Here is a 17809-nt window from a genome sequence, read left to right as displayed (position 1 = left end):
ATTTAAACAAAAGAATATAATCTCATCAGGGAGAGATTTGATTCCTCAAGGAGGAGGGTAAAAAAAAACACAGTTTGCAGAGGTAAATTAGATGAAAAGCAGGCAATATCCTTTCATGTTAAAGACTTTCCAAAGTCCCTGCTACTTTTTTTTTTTTTTCGAGGATATCTCAGATTACACACACACACATACACACACACGGTCCCTGTAACTCTAAAAAAAAAAAAATATTGGATACCTCCATTATGTACACTGCAGCTCTTTAACCTTTTTCCCCCTTTGATACCTCAGATTACACACTCACAAGCCTCTCTTTTATTAAAATATGAACTCAGTATACCCAAGAACTTTAGCATTGAAAAAGACATATAGAAACATTCAAAGATAGGATTTCAAAAAACCTTTGTTATGTATGTGCAAGGGAATTGTGATTTATTAGTGTGGCCAGTATCAACTAGCATTGTCTCTTTTATAGTGGAGGTCAGTATTGTGGGGTAAATTGAGGCTGGTATCATATGGACAGTTTATGGACCTATTGCTGGACTCTATAGAGTTGATAGTTTGTTGGAAGCCTAATTTATGCCAGCATAGACACTGGCCTTGTTGCTTGTTTCAAAAATGTTGCCCCACAGTCATATGTACTGTGTGTTTTAACCTCATAACAACCAGGAATGCTAGTATTCTGAAGGGTTAATCAGGAGCCTAAGCACTGCTTGATTGAATGATCAACTTGTCTTCTTGCTTCTAACCAGAACTTTATTTTAAAATGTAAACGGTGTATCATTTTCTCCTTCTTTGTTTTGCAGTTGAATTTGCCAAGAGCGTCTGATATTGAGTTGCCTGCAACAGACAGCCCCTTTTATTTCTTTTGACAGCTTCTGTAAAGCTTGATGTGGAATTTACATAATCGATGAGGTAACCCTGTCACCCTATACATAGAGTCTTTAAAGAGAATAGTTTTATGCAAATGAGATATTGATGGTGTAATGATTAATTGGACCCAGCCTTGGTTAATATGCATTTCTTGTAGTGCACGACGCATTTTTAATCATCCTGGTTTAGTCATTTAAACTAGAGAGAGAGAGGTCTTAAGTTTCATACAGTGATGAAGGAGTTTAAAGAGGTTAAAAATAGGTGATCGAGGGGAATTAAGTTTGCAACTTTTAGGGTATCTCCAATTAACCTATTGTATACTGATGCCTTTTAACATAGTGTTAATGTGGAACAAGTTTTGCTCAGATTAAATGTACAGTGAAATATATGAAATTTTATTTCAACAATATATTGGATCACTAAAGTTTCTCTTGAAAACACACATATTGGCATAAAAATTTACAGCCTATTAAGCTCCTCACTTTAATAGGAACAATGGTTTTGACAGCAGAATGCCCCAAAACATGACATAAATACTGTATTTTATATGTAACAGAAAAATCTCTTTAATATTTAAATTTTTCGCAGTGCAGATTTTTCCCCCCTCATATTCCAGGCATTTTTACATTCCATTATTATATTTTTGCCCACATCCAATGTGTTGGAAGACAATTCTGTTTATTAAATTCATTCAGTAAATAAGTCCATCTACAAATTACTTCTTATATGTCTGTCTGTCTGTCTGTCTGTCTGTCTGTCTATCTATCTATCTATCTATCTATCTATCTATCTATCTATCTATCTATCTATCTATCTATCTATCTATCTATCTATCTATCATCATCTATCTATCTAACATCTATCTATCTATCTATCTATCTATCTATCTATCTATCTATCATTAAAAACATGACCAAATGGCTACTTTTGTGATTCAATTTAGACTACTTTTTAACTAAAGATTAATATTAAAAAGGTTATATTTGTGACACATAAAACAATTGCTGGACTGCAATGCTTTTTACTCTCAAATCCATATTACAAGTGGCACTCTGTTTAAATTACCTTGAATTCGTATGCGCAAACTTGTAGCAATTTACTCTGCCATATTTTCTATTGGCGCCGTTAAGTGGCAATGTCTGCTCATACTACAAGTTGAAAGTAAATGCATTTGCTCAAACGCAATTGCATTCAATGCTCAAACTTTTTACGCAACCTGAAAGTTCACGTAAAGAGTTTGGCTGTAGTAAAAAGTTGCACTAAACTTCACTACACCTGCACCGCAAAATATGCCTCTCACTATAAACCCCGAAACCACCACACCCTCACATTGCAAAAAACCCACTGCTCTATTAAACCCTAAACCGCCATACCCCCACATTGCAAAGTACCAGCTACACTATTAACCCCTAGACCTCCACACCCCACATCACAAAGTACCTTTCTACACTATTAACTCCTAAACTGCCATAACACCTATGGCAAAGTACCCACTAACATCTAAACCCCCTAACCAGCTAACCCCCACCTAACACCCCTAAGTTACCAAAAAAAAAATTCATAAAAATTAAGATTACATAAAAAAAAAACTAACATTACATAAAATATAAACCTACCGTTACAGAATAAAAAATAAGCAAATTACCAAAAAATAAAAACCCCACAGCTATGCCTATTCTAAAACTAACACCCCAAAATAAAAAGCCTTATACTAACACTAACATAAACTATAGCAATAGCCCTTAGAAGGGATTTTTGTAGGGCATTGCCCTAAAGTGACTTAGCTCGTTTTCACCAAAACAAATACTACCTCATTCTACAATACAAGTGATCCCCCACCCTGACAAAGCCTATCTAAAAATATTTATTCTAAAAAAGAGGGCGGACTCATCAAGTGCTGGCGAGTGACGATGTGTCTCCCATAGGATATAACAGGGAGCACTATGTCAGCTAAACCTTGCCGACATTGCCACTTGTCGGCACTTTCAGCGGGCCGGAGAAGAAACCATTTTTAAAGTGTTTCTAGACAGCGTAGACAGTGCGCTCACTGAAACCAAACACAGTTTCTGTGTTAGAACACTTCCAATAATCCTGCTGAAACGCCCAAATAACTCCCACACAATGCCTACACCTACATCATGTCTTCCCTATACTCCCCCCTAGCTAACTTCTACAGAACGTCTACACCTACATAATGCCTGCAATCTACCTGATTAATAAAGTATACAAACAACAACAAAAAAACTCCCTATTATAACTATAGGAGCTATGTCGCTACATTTAAATACAATATTAAAATGATATGCATGTCATTTATAATATAAGTATTGTATATAATTTAATATGTAGTTATTCTGGCTTGTTAATTTTATTATTTGAAACTTAAATATATAATTTAAAATATATATTAAAGGAATATGAAACCCAAAAAAAATTATTTCATGATTCAAATAGAGAATACAATTTTAAACTACATTCCAATTTACTTCTATTATTTAATTTGCTTCATTCTTCAGATATCCCTTGTTGAAGAAATAGCAATGCACATGGGTGAACCAATCGCACAATGCCCTCTATGTGCAGCCACCAATCAGCAGATATAAATGATGAAAGAAAACATTTGTGCTTAATGTCCCTTTAATGTTTAACATAATAAAATGAACAAGACAAAATAACTACATATTAAATTATATACAATACTTAAAATAATAAGCAATATACAATCACAATGCATATTATTTTAACATTGTATAAAAAATGCGATGTTAAAATAAACTCTTAACCCCTTACGTGCCCTCACCCCCCAGCGTGAACTACACTATTAACCCCTAATCTGACTTAACCTAACCCCCATCTAACCTATTAACCTCTAAACCACCACAACCCACCAATGTAATAAACACCTTAGCTTTTTAACCCTACACTGCCACAACCCAACAACGCAAAGTACTGCTACACTACTTAAAGGGTCATGAAACCCACATTTTTTCTTTCATGACTCAGAGAATACACTTTTAAACAACTTTTTCATTTACTTCTAATATCTAATTTGTTTCATTCTCCTAGTATCATATGTTGAAGGAGCAGCAATGCACTAATGGTTTCTAACTGAACTCATGGGTGAGCCAATCAAAATCTCTCTCTCTCTCTCTCTCTCTCTCTCTCTCTCTCTCTCTCTCTCTCTCTCTCTCTCTCTCTCTCTCTCTCTCTCTCTCTCTCTCTCTCTCTCTCTATATATATATATATATATATATATATATATGCAGCCACCAATCAACAGCTAGAACCTAGCTTCTCTGCTGCTTATGAGCTTGCCTAGATAAACCTTTCAGCAAAGGATAACAAGAGAAGGAAGCAAATTAAATAATGGAAGTAAATTGGAAAGTTGTTTAAAATTGTATTCTCTATCTGAATCATGAAATTTGTTGGGTTTTATGTCCCTTTAACTACCTAAACTCCAATCCCCCAACCTCTAAAACCCCCTAAAACACAAAAATAATAAACACTAAATTTAAAGAAAATAAAAAACTAACATTACAGAAAATAAAAAACAACACTACCAAAAACCCCACAGTTATTCCTATTCTAAAACTAAAGCCCCCCTTTAAAAAAACACCCCAAAATAAGATACCCTAAACTAACACTAAGCTAAACTATAGCCCTTAGAAGGGCTTTTTGATGGCCATTGCCCTAAAGTAATACAGATCTTTTTCTTTGGAAAAAATGCAAACCAACCTACAATACAAGTAACTCCCCACCCCCAAAAAATAAGGCTATCTAACAAAACCTACTCTAAGGATTGCCCTGAAAAAAGAATTGGACTGGGCATTTATCTCTATTTCTGCCCAAATGTTGCCCTGAAAAGGGCATTTGGTTGGGCATTGCCCTTAGAAGGGCATTTAGCTCATTTGCTGCCCAGGGAAAAAAATACCCTATTCTTAAAAATAAAAAAACACCTAAAAAAAAACCCTAGCACTAAACCCCAAAGAAGGTACTCACCAAAGTTAATTCCGGCTCCAACGTGCTCACCAACTGTGGTGCTCCTCTTTTATCCCGGCAATCCATCTCCTTTCTTGACCCAGCGGTAGCCTCACAGCACTTTCGATCATTTGGGCTATGTGTGTATTTTGTGTGTGCAGTGATAGGGAAGGTGTTATGTGTGCGGTGACAGTGTGATTTCTGTGTTGGCAGTGACAGTGTGATTGCTTTGTGTGCTGTGAGAATAAGGGTGCTGTTTGTATAGCAAAATCTAGGGTGCTTTTGTGCAGGGAGTGAGCTGCTTGTGTATCAGTGCTCGTACAATGACATTGAGAATATTTTGGGGTGGTCTTGTCATCAGCTATAAAACAGGCATAGAGATGTATCTAAAACCAGCACAGTGAATAGTATGGGGGGGCATTATTTGCACTTCGGCTGCTTCTATGTTAAAAGTGTCACTGGTTTATTACAAAATTACAGGAAGTTTAAATTAAAGCAATATATTTATTATTAGTCCAAAGGTGGCAATAATATAATACTATGCACAGGAACAGTTGCCATCTTTACAACCTTTATATATACCTCTCAACATTTCCCACTGGCTTTCTGGGACAGATAGGTGAGGGCACTTGTGGGTGTTGGTGCAACAATGTTTTAAGGAAGGACCGTAAAGGGACCATGAACACATCATGAGTGGAATCGGTGTGTTTTAGGAGGGGCCAAGTGGAATGGGGTGTGTCTTGGGCAGGAGGAGAGTCCCCCAAAAATAGGTAGGCAGGAAAACAAGCAGATATCCCAACCTGTAACAATCCTGCAGGATCCAATATGGTTAGGAGGTCTGTTTACAGATTTTGTTGGGAAAACACTAATGATCATGTCTTGATTTATTTTCTCAGACTTTACCAGTATGTAATAGGGGATCATACACACAGTGCATCCCCTGCCTGTGCAGAGGGTCAGATCATGCGCTCAACTACCTTCCCCAGTGTATACTAGGGGTTCATACACACATTCAGGTGGCAGAGCCTCATGCTAAAGCTTACTGCCTTTTCAGGAAGCTCAGGCCACAAAAATTTACACTGCATACTGGGAACTATAGTCCAAAACTGCAGAAGCACAATAATGAGAATGAAAAAGTAGACTAAAACTTCCAGAATGCTTTGAAACTCATAGCATGACATGCTTCTTTGCCTAAAATAGAGCTAGATATTAAGGAGGATTAAAAGAAAAAAAAACAAATAAAAGAAAAACAGTCATTTAAATGTCTGTTTATCTATAGTTTGTACTCCACATTGGGATCATGTCCCTGTGTCCCTGTGTTCACCCATTCCAGCTCATTAAGCAGTCATCCTTAATAAAGAATTAATTAGTCATCATGGTTGGTGAGCTGACTGTTGCATGCAAGTCATTCGAGTTTATCACACTTGCTTGCGCGTGTCGGAAGTTACGCATGTATTACAATTTGAAGTACAATTGAATTTAATGCGAGTTGGGATAGCGCAACCTCAGAACACTGGTTAATTGTTACACTTGAATAAAAAGTGTTACAAAACATATCAAAAATACATTAAAAAGGACTTCAGAGAGCTTTAACATAAAGAAACATACATATACAGTACATATATATATATATATATATATATATATACTGTATATCTATATCTATCTATCTATCTATCTATCTATCTATCTATCTATCTATATATATATATATATATATATATATATATATATATATATAGGTACATATATATATATATGTATACATGTGTGTACATATGTTTTTATATGTGTATATATGCATTTACAGATACGTGCAAAAAGTTGATGTTGAGTGCAGTTAGTGCAGGGGGGGTATAGCGATATATAGTGCCTCACTCGTAATCTAGCCCCATGTGTTTTATTTCACATTATATATTTACTGTTATTTGCAAAAGCCACATCAGAACCACTTCAAAAAGACTGAGAACATTCAGGTTTTATAGTCCACATTAGTGTAAAGAAATGACAGGTAGTGACATAAGTGTAATGCTTTTGCAAAACACTGGTTGTGTATACCATTGGCTTTAATATCAGCTCTCTCCAGGAACAATATGTTGGGGTCATACAGCCAAAAGTAGAGAGGTCATCAATAGTTGGCAGTAAAATACTGAAATCTTGAAGCATACATCAATATAAACTGTATGGCCAAACGTATGCAGACACCTGTTCATCATACCTATTGTCAGGATCCTGCGGTTTCTATCATATTCCATATTGTGTACTACACCTTTAATTCAGAAGTCCTGCCTACCATTCCCTTAAATTTCAGCCGCACCCTCAACCTGGTGCTTAGTATTGTTAGTGCAATGTGAAAGCAACTGCACTATCAGAGCCAGAGTATAGTTTATTAATCCTCTTGCTTGAAAACAAATACTTCAGTTTCCAACCTAGAATTGTTATCCTGATAACCTAGAATCTGTACTTACGCTGTGGCTACAACTGTTTCACTACTTGTTGCTGTCAAAGATTTGCTACATTGTTTCCTCTGAAACCTTACTAACGACTGTCACAAAAACCAGAGCCTCCTCTCTCCCAGAGCTAAAGAGTGACACAGTGCCGCTGAATGGAAACCCACTTAACATGATATAAGGAGTAAGCTTCACCTCGGCAGTTATCATTGTTTGTTTCCGTTAGCGTTCCGGCTTAATAGTGTCATTAGATACTTTGCGTTTTGGGTGGGTGGCGGATTAGGGGTTAGTAACTTTATTAGGTACTTTGCAATGTGGGGGTTGGTGGATTAGGGGTTAAAACCCCCAACAATGCAATCAACCTATTAACACTATTAGCCCCCTAAACTGCCAACCCCCCACAACGGAATCTACATATTAACACTATTAACCACTAAACTGCCAACCCCCCACAACATAATCTACCTATTGACAATATTAACCTCTAAACCGCCAAACCCCCACAGCGCAATCTACCTAGTTAACCTATTAACCCCAAACCGCCATCCCCCACAATGCAAAGTATTAATCTAATTACTAAGCCCCCTAAACTAACACCCCCTTAGTTAACCATAATTACATAAAATAAAAAAGACTATCTTACTAATAAATTAATTAAAAATTACCAAAATAAAAAAAATCCTAATTTAAAATTAAAATAAAAAATCCTAACATTACATAAAAAAACCTAAGATTAAATTAAAATAAAAAAATATTACAAAAAATTAAAGAAATCTAAAATTAAATAAAAAAATAAACGAAATTATCCAAAATACAATATTTAAGCCTAATCTAATACCCCTATAAAAACAAAAAAGCCACCCCAAAATAAAAACACCCCCTAATATAACACTAAACTACCAATAGCCCTTAAACTACAAAAAAAAAAACACCCCAAGAAAAACAAAAAAAACTAACACTAACCCCAACATAAGTACACGCCATTCCTGAAGTCCGGCGGTAAAGGTCTTGTTTCATGTGGCTCCATCTTCATCCATCGCAGGACCATCTTCTTTCTTCTTACCGGAGATGCAGAGCGGTCTTTGCCGATGTGCGGATCCGGAGCGTTGGTCCTCCTCAGCGGCGGCGGTCTTCAGCGGTGTGGAGGTCCTCTTCATGCGATCGTCTGCCGCACACTGAAGATTGAATGCAAGGTACCTCTTTTATATTGGGGTACTTTGTATTCCTATTTGCTGAAATTTCCAAATCAGCCAATAGGATGAGAGCTACTAAAATCCTATTGGCTGTTTAAATCAGCCAATAGGGTGGGGGTTTTACTGTTAGGGGTTAATTTGTAGATTTTTTTAGATAAAAGAGCTGATTGCTTCAGGGCAATGTCCTACAAAAGGCCCTTTTAAGGGCTATTGGTAGTTTAGTGTTAGATTAGGGGGTGTTTTTATTTTGGGGTTGCTTTTTTGTTTATATAGGGGTATTGGATTAGGTTTAACAAAAAATGTTACATTATTTTGGAAAATTTTGTTTCTTTTTTATGTAATTTTTTATTTTTTTATTTTTTGTAATATTACATTTTTTTATTTTAATTTTAAGTAAGGATTTTTTTATTTTTTGGTAATTTTTAATTAATTTATTAGTAAGATGGTCTTTTTTAATTTATGTAATTGGGGTTAATTTATGGGGTGTTAGGTTAGGGGGCTTAGTGATTAGATTAATACTTTGCATTGTGGGGGGATGGTGGATTAGGGTTTAATAGGTTAATTAGGTAGATTGCGTTGTGGGGGGTTGGCGGTTTAGGGGTTAATAGGTTAATTAGGTAGATTGTGTTGTGGGGGTTTGCAGATTAGGGGTTAATTACTTTATTAGGTATATTGCGTTGTGGGGGGATGGTGGTTTAGGGGTTAATCCCTTTTATTATTAGTTGTGATGTGGGGAGGATGATGTATATAGTGGTTTTGATGTTTCGGGTTGATTTTTTGGAGGTGGGTTAGACTTTTACGGATGATTTAGACTTTTTTTACTTAGGCGCCTGCAGATCCTATACTGTCTATTCCCGCACATTTCTGAGCATTGTCAGTTTATCCGACTTACGGCAGTATCTGATCTGCCACCGCTGTATATGTGATTCACCTGATGTGCAAGGTGAACTTACGGGTGACGTGAGTTTCAGCAGTTGCGCTGAAACCTATACCGTATATAGTTTTTTTTCTGCAAATAAATGCTCTAAATTACAATATTTTTATTCTGAATTTGGGAGAAATGGTGTCAGTAGTTTATAGCATAAAAAAAAATGTTAATTTTACTCAAACACATGCCTATATATAGTAAAACCAGAGAAACTGATTATTTAGCAGTGGTCTCTTAATTTTATCCATATATATATATATATATATATATATATATATATATATATATATATATATATATATATATATATATATATATATATATATATATATATATATATATATATATTGGAGCCCTTTGCAGTTAAATACCTCAAAACATTGTGTTTAACTTTGTATATACTGTATATATTTTACATTTCAATGTTCTTCACATAGGGGAATATGTACTATATATTTTTAAATATATATATGTATATACCTTGACCTATATAATACTGTTATTCCAGCATATTTTTCAGCATATTTATCATTTCTTCAGTAGTGCACGTACGCTAGGTGAGGTCTGCCATCCTCACATATATAATGATAGTGAAACAAACTAATAGCGTCAGCACTTATTTAGTAAAAATATCCATTCTTTATTGAGGTAACAAACAAAGTAAAAACAGCAAGGTTTCGAGTCAACACAGACCCTTAGTCATGCTATGGATTATGGGAAATCACCTTCTTATATAGCACCTGTATGTTAATTGACTTCAATTACTAACACACATCTTAATCTCCATTTTGGATTTTTTTTTACCCCCTAACAGGTCAGAATGTTCAACAATAATCATTATACAAAACCACAGTTTTTTATATTTGCTATACAATTTAACTATATTATATATCTGGTGAACTTAACCCAAGACTATCCACCTGCAAAAGTAGTTTAAAAAAAAAATTTTTTTTCAAAAATATTATAAAATTACAACTATTATTACTTAAAAATAACATTACAAAAACAAGTGAAGATCATAGTCTTTGTTTAGACCATCCAGACTGAGGTTTTTAGATGCTGTATCCACCATACCTCCCTTTTTTTAACAGTAACTCTCTGTTACCACCTCTCCTTTGCTTAGGTATGTGGTCAATTATTTGGAATCTTAACTGGCTGACAGAGTGTCCAGCATTTAAAAAAATGGGATGATACAGGGAGTGTCATATCCTTACATCTGATGGAAGATTTATGGGCACTAATCCTATCTTTGATGGGGTTGATCGTCTCACCCACATAGCCCCGCCCACATGGCAATTTAAGGATACACACCACATAATCTGTATTACATGTGTAGAGGCCTTTGATTTCACGCTTTTTGTTATCAATTATCTGTGCTATGTATTTCCCCTTAATCATAGAGTTACACTGTGCACAGTTAAGGCAGGGTTATGATCCTCTATTGGCTGTAGTGAGATAATTTATGGTTTCTTTTCTATTTGTAGAGAGTACTACATACAGGAAATCTTAGCCCAACTATCAGATGGTGGAGTATACTTAATGCTAAATCAGGACCCACTTCCTGACATTCAAAAAGAAATAGCTGTAGTAATTAATAAAGCCCAGGCCAACAAAGTTATTACCAAGGATTTAGCTATATTTTTAGTAAAGAAAGACCCAATTACACCTGTATTTTAAACTACCCCTAAAATCCACAAAAACCTGAAAGAGCCACCAAGTAGACCCATAGTGGCTAGTACAGAATCAATTTTTGCAAATATAGCTATTTTCCTCGACAAAATCCTTAATCCTATAACTGCAAGTCAGAAATCATTTTTAAAAGATACAGGGGATTTTTTTGACTAAAATAGTGTCAGGATTCCACACTGTCCCTTTAAGTTAGAGGAACAATCTAATTGGTGGCAACGCCTTTAAAACCTAACTACTTCCTTTTACTCATTGCTTAGTAATTTTTTACCTGAAGCCTACCTGATCCAGATTTCCTGAATTCATTGGGGAAGATTTAAGCTTACTAACACTATATTAATAATTAAGACATTGTTGTTTTTTCAACTTACAGAAGCCTCAAATTCTGCTTATCTTATGCAGCTTGGAAATACTACAAAAGTTAAATGATTAACCGCAGATCTACTTATTCCATCTAACAGCTTAATACCTGCAAGCATTGTCCGGATTACTTAAACAAAACATCTTTCACCTCATTGCCTTATTCAATACCTGTAAGGAATCAGCAAAAATACCGGACCAGACCAACGGCTCTACATTCTCCTCCTCTCTGTGACGTCAGACGCTACCGATCGCGGTAAGAGTAATTTCTTCCTATTCCTCCTCTCACAGAAAGACCGCTGCAGCTCCTGTATTACCGATAGAAACTATCTCCAAAATCCTCTAATAACTATCGGCTACAGCCTTCTCCAACTGCTAACTGATCTGGGATCACAGCGGTCGCAGGTGTAATTAAAAGAGCAAGCAAGCAAGGTAAACAAAGACATTTTACTAAAAGTATTTGAACTGATTGAATAATATAAAGACTGTTTCTTAAGCCTGAAAAGTACAGATTCATTCATTCAAAGGACTGTTTATCCAAATATTTCCTCTATTTGAAGTTATTATTTCAGTATTTCCTGAGTATTACTTTATTTGCTGCATATTCCTGGACTTTGGTTTCTGTTATTTTCCTCTAGTTTAAGTATATAAACTAGAGTTATTTGTATATGAAGTAATATACAGAGTTAACCCTTTACTAAACTTCACTTTATATTTACTGAATCCTTTTTCCTGTAAAGGATTTCACATTATTCAGTGAAACACTACAATATTTAAAGGTACAGCAGTTGTGTTCCTTAAAAGGTTTTTGCACCTCATATAATTACTAAGCCAGAAAAATGGAACCAGCTGACCTCCCACAAATTGTCTACAACCTTTCTCAAAAGGTAGACCAACTTACTCAAGCAGTTCGTGATGTACAGGTTGAAAATCAATCCTTAAGAACCATTATAAGAGATTCAATTGTAGTAAAAACCTCTCAACAAGAGATTTTTCCAGAACCACAGGTCTCTTTGCCTGAGACTTTTTCAGGGAATAGAAAGCTATATAGACAATTTAAAAATTCTTGTCAATTATTATTTAACCTCAGACCCAGGACATACCCCACCGAGAGAGTAAAAGTTTTAAGCACCATCTCTTTTCTCAGAGGGGAACCCAGGACCTGGGCAGACAACCTATGTGAGAATGATGATCCTTTGTTAGGATCGTTAGAAGAATTTTTTACAGCATTGGATGAACTATACCAAGATTCTGATGTTCAGATTACAGCAGAAGCCTCCATGAGGAATTTAAAACAAGGGAAAAGACCTGTGGAGGACTACATCACAGAGTTCAAGATGTATGCAGCTGATTCCCAATGGAACCAAATCTCATTAAGGAACCAGTTCCGTCTAGGACTTGCTGACAACCTGAAAGATGAATTAGCTCGTTGTGAATTGCCTAAAACATTAGACGCCCTGATGAGATCCTCTGTCCAAATAGATAGAAGATTACGTGAACGCAGAGCAGAACGATACTCTTCAGAGAATCGTCCTAAGACATCAAATTATCCCCAGGTTCATAATTTCAATCCTACTACTAAACCTATTTCTGAACTTATGGAGATAGGAGTGCTCAGAGGACCATTAACTCCAGAAGAAAGGCTCCGCAGGAGAGTTAAAAGTTTATGCATGTATTGCGCAAATCCAATGCATACCGTGCAAGATTGCCCATTACTTCAAAAATCCAAAAGAAGTAAGTTTACATATCTCAATACCTCAATACAGATTAACAACCAATCATCCTTTAACATTTTATCTATCTCTCTACAGTGGCACCAAAGACAACTGAAGGTTAATGGCATCATCGATTCTGGGGCTTATGGAAACTTCATAGATTATCACACTGTAGTTTCTAATAAAATTCCTTTAATTTGCAAAACGAAACCTATTTGTGTACGTGTCATTGATGGTTCAACTATTCCTACAGGACCTATAACACATCACACAGAACCACTTCTTATGTCATTTTTAGGACACACAGAACTTCTGTCTTTTGATGTGATTCCTTCTCCTCAATTCCCTATCATCCTTGGTATTAGTTGGCTCAAACTTCATAATCCACACATAAATTGGGACCCTTTTACAATTACTTTCCCCTCTACATATTGTAAGAAACAATGTTTTCCAAAGCCTTTAATCTTACAGGTTGATTCACTAAAAGAGACCTTACTGAAAGAATATGAACAATACCATGATGTGTTCAGTAAAACGGAAGCGGAGAACCTCCCCCCTCATCGACCGTACGATTGTCCCATTGAGCTTCAACCTGGGGCCAGCATCCCTTACGGTCATCTCTATCCTATGAGCCAACCTGAATTAGACTACCTAAAACAATATCTTGACGACAACCTAAGGAAAGGCTTTATAAGACCTTCAACTTCCCCAGCAGGAGCAGGGATGTTTTTTGTCCGCAACAAAGATTCAACAATCAGACCAATAATTGACTATCGTGAGCTCAACAAGAGAACCATAAAAAACAGGTACCCCCTTCCATTAATACCGGAATTAATCGAACGTCTTTCACAAGCCACTATCTACTCCAAGTTAGACCTGAGAGGAGCTTATAATTTGGTTCGCATAAAGGAAGGACACGAATGGTTAACAGCATTCAGAACAAGATATGGGCTCTACGAATATCTAGTCATGCCTTTTGGATTGTGCAACGCACCCGCCACTTTCCAACATTTTATTAATGATGTCTTTCGTGATCTACTGGATATTTGCCTTGTAGTATATCTGGATGACATACTCATTTATTCAAACAATAAGACAGAACACATTGAACATGTCAGAAAGGTGCTTCAAAGATTAAGAGAAAACAAATTGTACGCTAAATTAGAAAAGTGTCTTTTTCATACAAACAAAGTTTCTTTCCTGGGTTACAACATTTCACCTCAGGGAATAGAAATGCAAAAAGAAAAAGTTGAAGCAGTAGAAGATTGGCCTACTCCCAGAAATAAAAAAGAGCTTCAAAAATTTCTAGGATTCGCCAATTACTATAGAAAATTTATAAAGGATTATTCAAAAATTGCAAAACCTCTTACACGTTTAACCAGTACTTTAATTCCTTATCATTGGGATGCCGAAGCTTCTGCTTCCTTTACAACGTTAAAAAACCGGTTCACCACCGCTCCCATATTGAAATTCCCAAACGCAAATCTACCATATATACTAGAAGTAGACTCCTCTGATTTTGCTTTAGGAGCAGTACTGTCGCAACAAAAAACACTTAATAGCCCTATTCACCCTGTTTCATTCCTTTCAAAAATGATGACTCCGGCAGAAAGAAATTACCCCATAGGGGAAAAAGAACTTTTGGCCATTAAACAATCTTTCGAACATTGGAGACATCTGTTGGAGGGTACTACATTCCCTATTAAAGTCTATACTGACCACAAAAACCTCCAATATTTACAATGCAACAAAACATTATCTGCAAGACAGGTCCGTTGGAGCCTCTATTTTGCTAGGTTTAATTTTAATATCATATATAGACCAGCAAGTAAGAACGGTAAAGCTGATGCCCTGTCACGTTTACCAGACAAACCTCAAGACCTTAACAACAATTTCCCTATCATTCCTAAGGAACAGTTCATTGGTTTCACAAACCTATTCCTTGAAGATATAAGGAAATTTATAAATCAAGAACCAAATCTTCCACATCAATCACTTATTAAGAGAGAAAATGATTACTATCATGGAGAGAAACTGTATGTTCCTGAAGCAATGAGATCACAAATTCTCAAAACATTCCACGACACCCCTCTAGCGGGACATCCAGGAATCTTGCGTACAACAGAATTAATAAAAAGGGATTTCTGGTGGCCAAATATGCAGAAGACTATACAAGATTATATTCAAACTTGTCTGATCTGTACAACCTCAAAATCAGAAAAAAGACCTCCATATGGCCTACTAATGCCATTACCTACTCCCACTAGACCTTGGCACCATTTATCAATGGACTTTATTGTTGATTTGCCTATTTCGAATAATCAAAACACCATATTTGTAGTAATAGATATCTTCTCAAAAATGGCTCACTTTATTCCGTATCATAAGCTGCCAACTTCTTCCGAAACAGCTCATCTTTTCATCAATAACATCGTCAAACTCCATGGAATCCCTCCAATTCTAACAACTGACAGGGGTTCTCAATTCACCTCACATTTCTGGAGAAACCTCTGTAAAATAACAGGCATTGAACATAGATACACCACAGCTTTCCACCCTCAAACCAACGGGCAGGCAGAACGTCTTAACCAATGGTTAGAACAATATTTAAGGTGTTTCTGTTCATATCACCAAAACGACTGGATGAAATTTATTGCAATGGCTGAGTTTGCTTACAATAACTCCTTAAATTCCTCAACTAAACTCACTCCTTTTTACGCAAATTATGGTTTCCATCCACCAATCAATATCAGTTCTCAAGTGATTACTAATTCTCCCCTTGTTGATGATTTTCAGAATTCTCTTATGGATAATTTCACCTTCATCCATAACAATATCAAAAAAGCACAAACCGTACAGAAATCCTATTATGACCTTCGTAGAAGGGTTCCTCCTTCCTATAAGATTGGAGATAAGGTTTGGTTATCCACCAAGAATTTAAAATTACAGATACCCAGTAAAAAGTTGGCAACTTTATTCCTTGGACCATTTCCCATCATACGGGTTGTCAATAACAACGCTGTTACCCTTCAACTACCTGACAGTATCAAAGTCCATCCCACCTTCCATGTATCTCTTCTGAAACCTTACGTGAGTACGAGACAGACTACTACAATTCTACCTCCAATGCCACAGACCTTGGACCCTGATGAGTATGAAGTCCAATCGATACTGGATTCCAGATACCATTTGGGTGAACTTCAATATTTAGTCCGATGGAAAAACTACTCCCCTGATGATGATACCTGGGAACCGGCTTCTAACCTCAGAGCCCCTAGGTTACTCTCCATCTTTCATCGCAGACATCCAGATCGTCCTAGACCTGCAGCTGTGGGACAGCTGCCTTGAAGGGGGGGTCATGTCAGGATTCCACACTGTCCCTTTAAGTTAGAGGAACAATCTGATTGGTGGCAACGCCTTTAAAACCTAACTACTTCCTTTTACTCATTGCTTAGTAATTTTTTACCTGAAGCCTACCTGATCCAGATTTCCTGAATTCATTGGGGAAGATTTAAGCTTACTAACACTATATTAATAATTAAGACATTGTTGTTTTTTTCAACTTACAGAAGCCTCAAATTCTGCTTATCTTATGCAGCTTGGAAATACTACAAAAGTTAAATGATTAACCGCAGATCTACTTATTCCATCTAACAGCTTAATACCTGCAAGCATTGTCCGGATTACTTAAACAAAACATCTTTCACCTCATTGCCTTATTCAATACCTGTAAGGAATCAGCAAAAATACCGGACCAGACCAACGGCTCTACATTCTCCTCCTCTCTGTGACGTCAGACGCTACCGATCGCGGTAAGAGTAATTTCTTCCTATTCCTCCTCTCACAGAAAGACCGCTGCAGCTCCTGTATTACCGATAGAAACTATCTCCAAAATCCTCTAATAACTATCGGCTACAGCCTTCTCCAACTGCTAACTGATCTGGGATCACAGCGGTCGCAGGTGTAATTAAAAGAGTAAGCAAGCAAGGTAAACAAAGACATTTTACTAAAAGTATTTGAACTGATTGAATAATATAAAGACTGTTTCTTAAGCCTGAAAAGTACAGATTCATTCATTCAAAGGACTGTTTATCCAAATATTTCCTCTATTTGAAGTTATTATTTCAGTATTTCCTGAGTATTACTTTATTTGCTGCAAATTCCTGGACTTTGGTTTCTGTTATTTTCCTCTAGTTTAAGTATATAAACTAGAGTTATTTGTATATGAAGTAATATACAGAGTTAACCCTTTACTAAACTTCACTTTATATTTACTGAATCCTTTTTCCTGTAAAGGATTTCACATTATTCAGTGAAACACTACAATATTTAAAGGTACAGCAGTTGTGTTCCTTAAAAGGTTTTTGCACCTCATAAATAGATAAACTGGCAGTTAGTGAAAATGATATACTATTCTCACTTGACATAGTGGGTTTATACACATTAATCCCACATGAGTCAGGAGTTCAATCTGTACTAGACCGTATTTAAAAAAGATCAGGGTTACACTAATATGCAATGTGATTTCATAGAGGAGATGCTTAATATTATATTGCATCTTAACTACTTTTTATTCCAAGACACCTACTACATACAGAAGAAGGGTACGGCTATGGGCTCCAATGT

This window comes from Bombina bombina, chromosome 1 (assembly GCF_027579735.1).
Source record: "Bombina bombina isolate aBomBom1 chromosome 1, aBomBom1.pri, whole genome shotgun sequence".
NCBI lineage: Eukaryota > Metazoa > Chordata > Amphibia > Anura > Bombinatoridae > Bombina > Bombina bombina.
The sequence above is the reverse complement of the archived record's forward strand: the minus strand, read 5'-3'. Positions refer to the sequence as shown.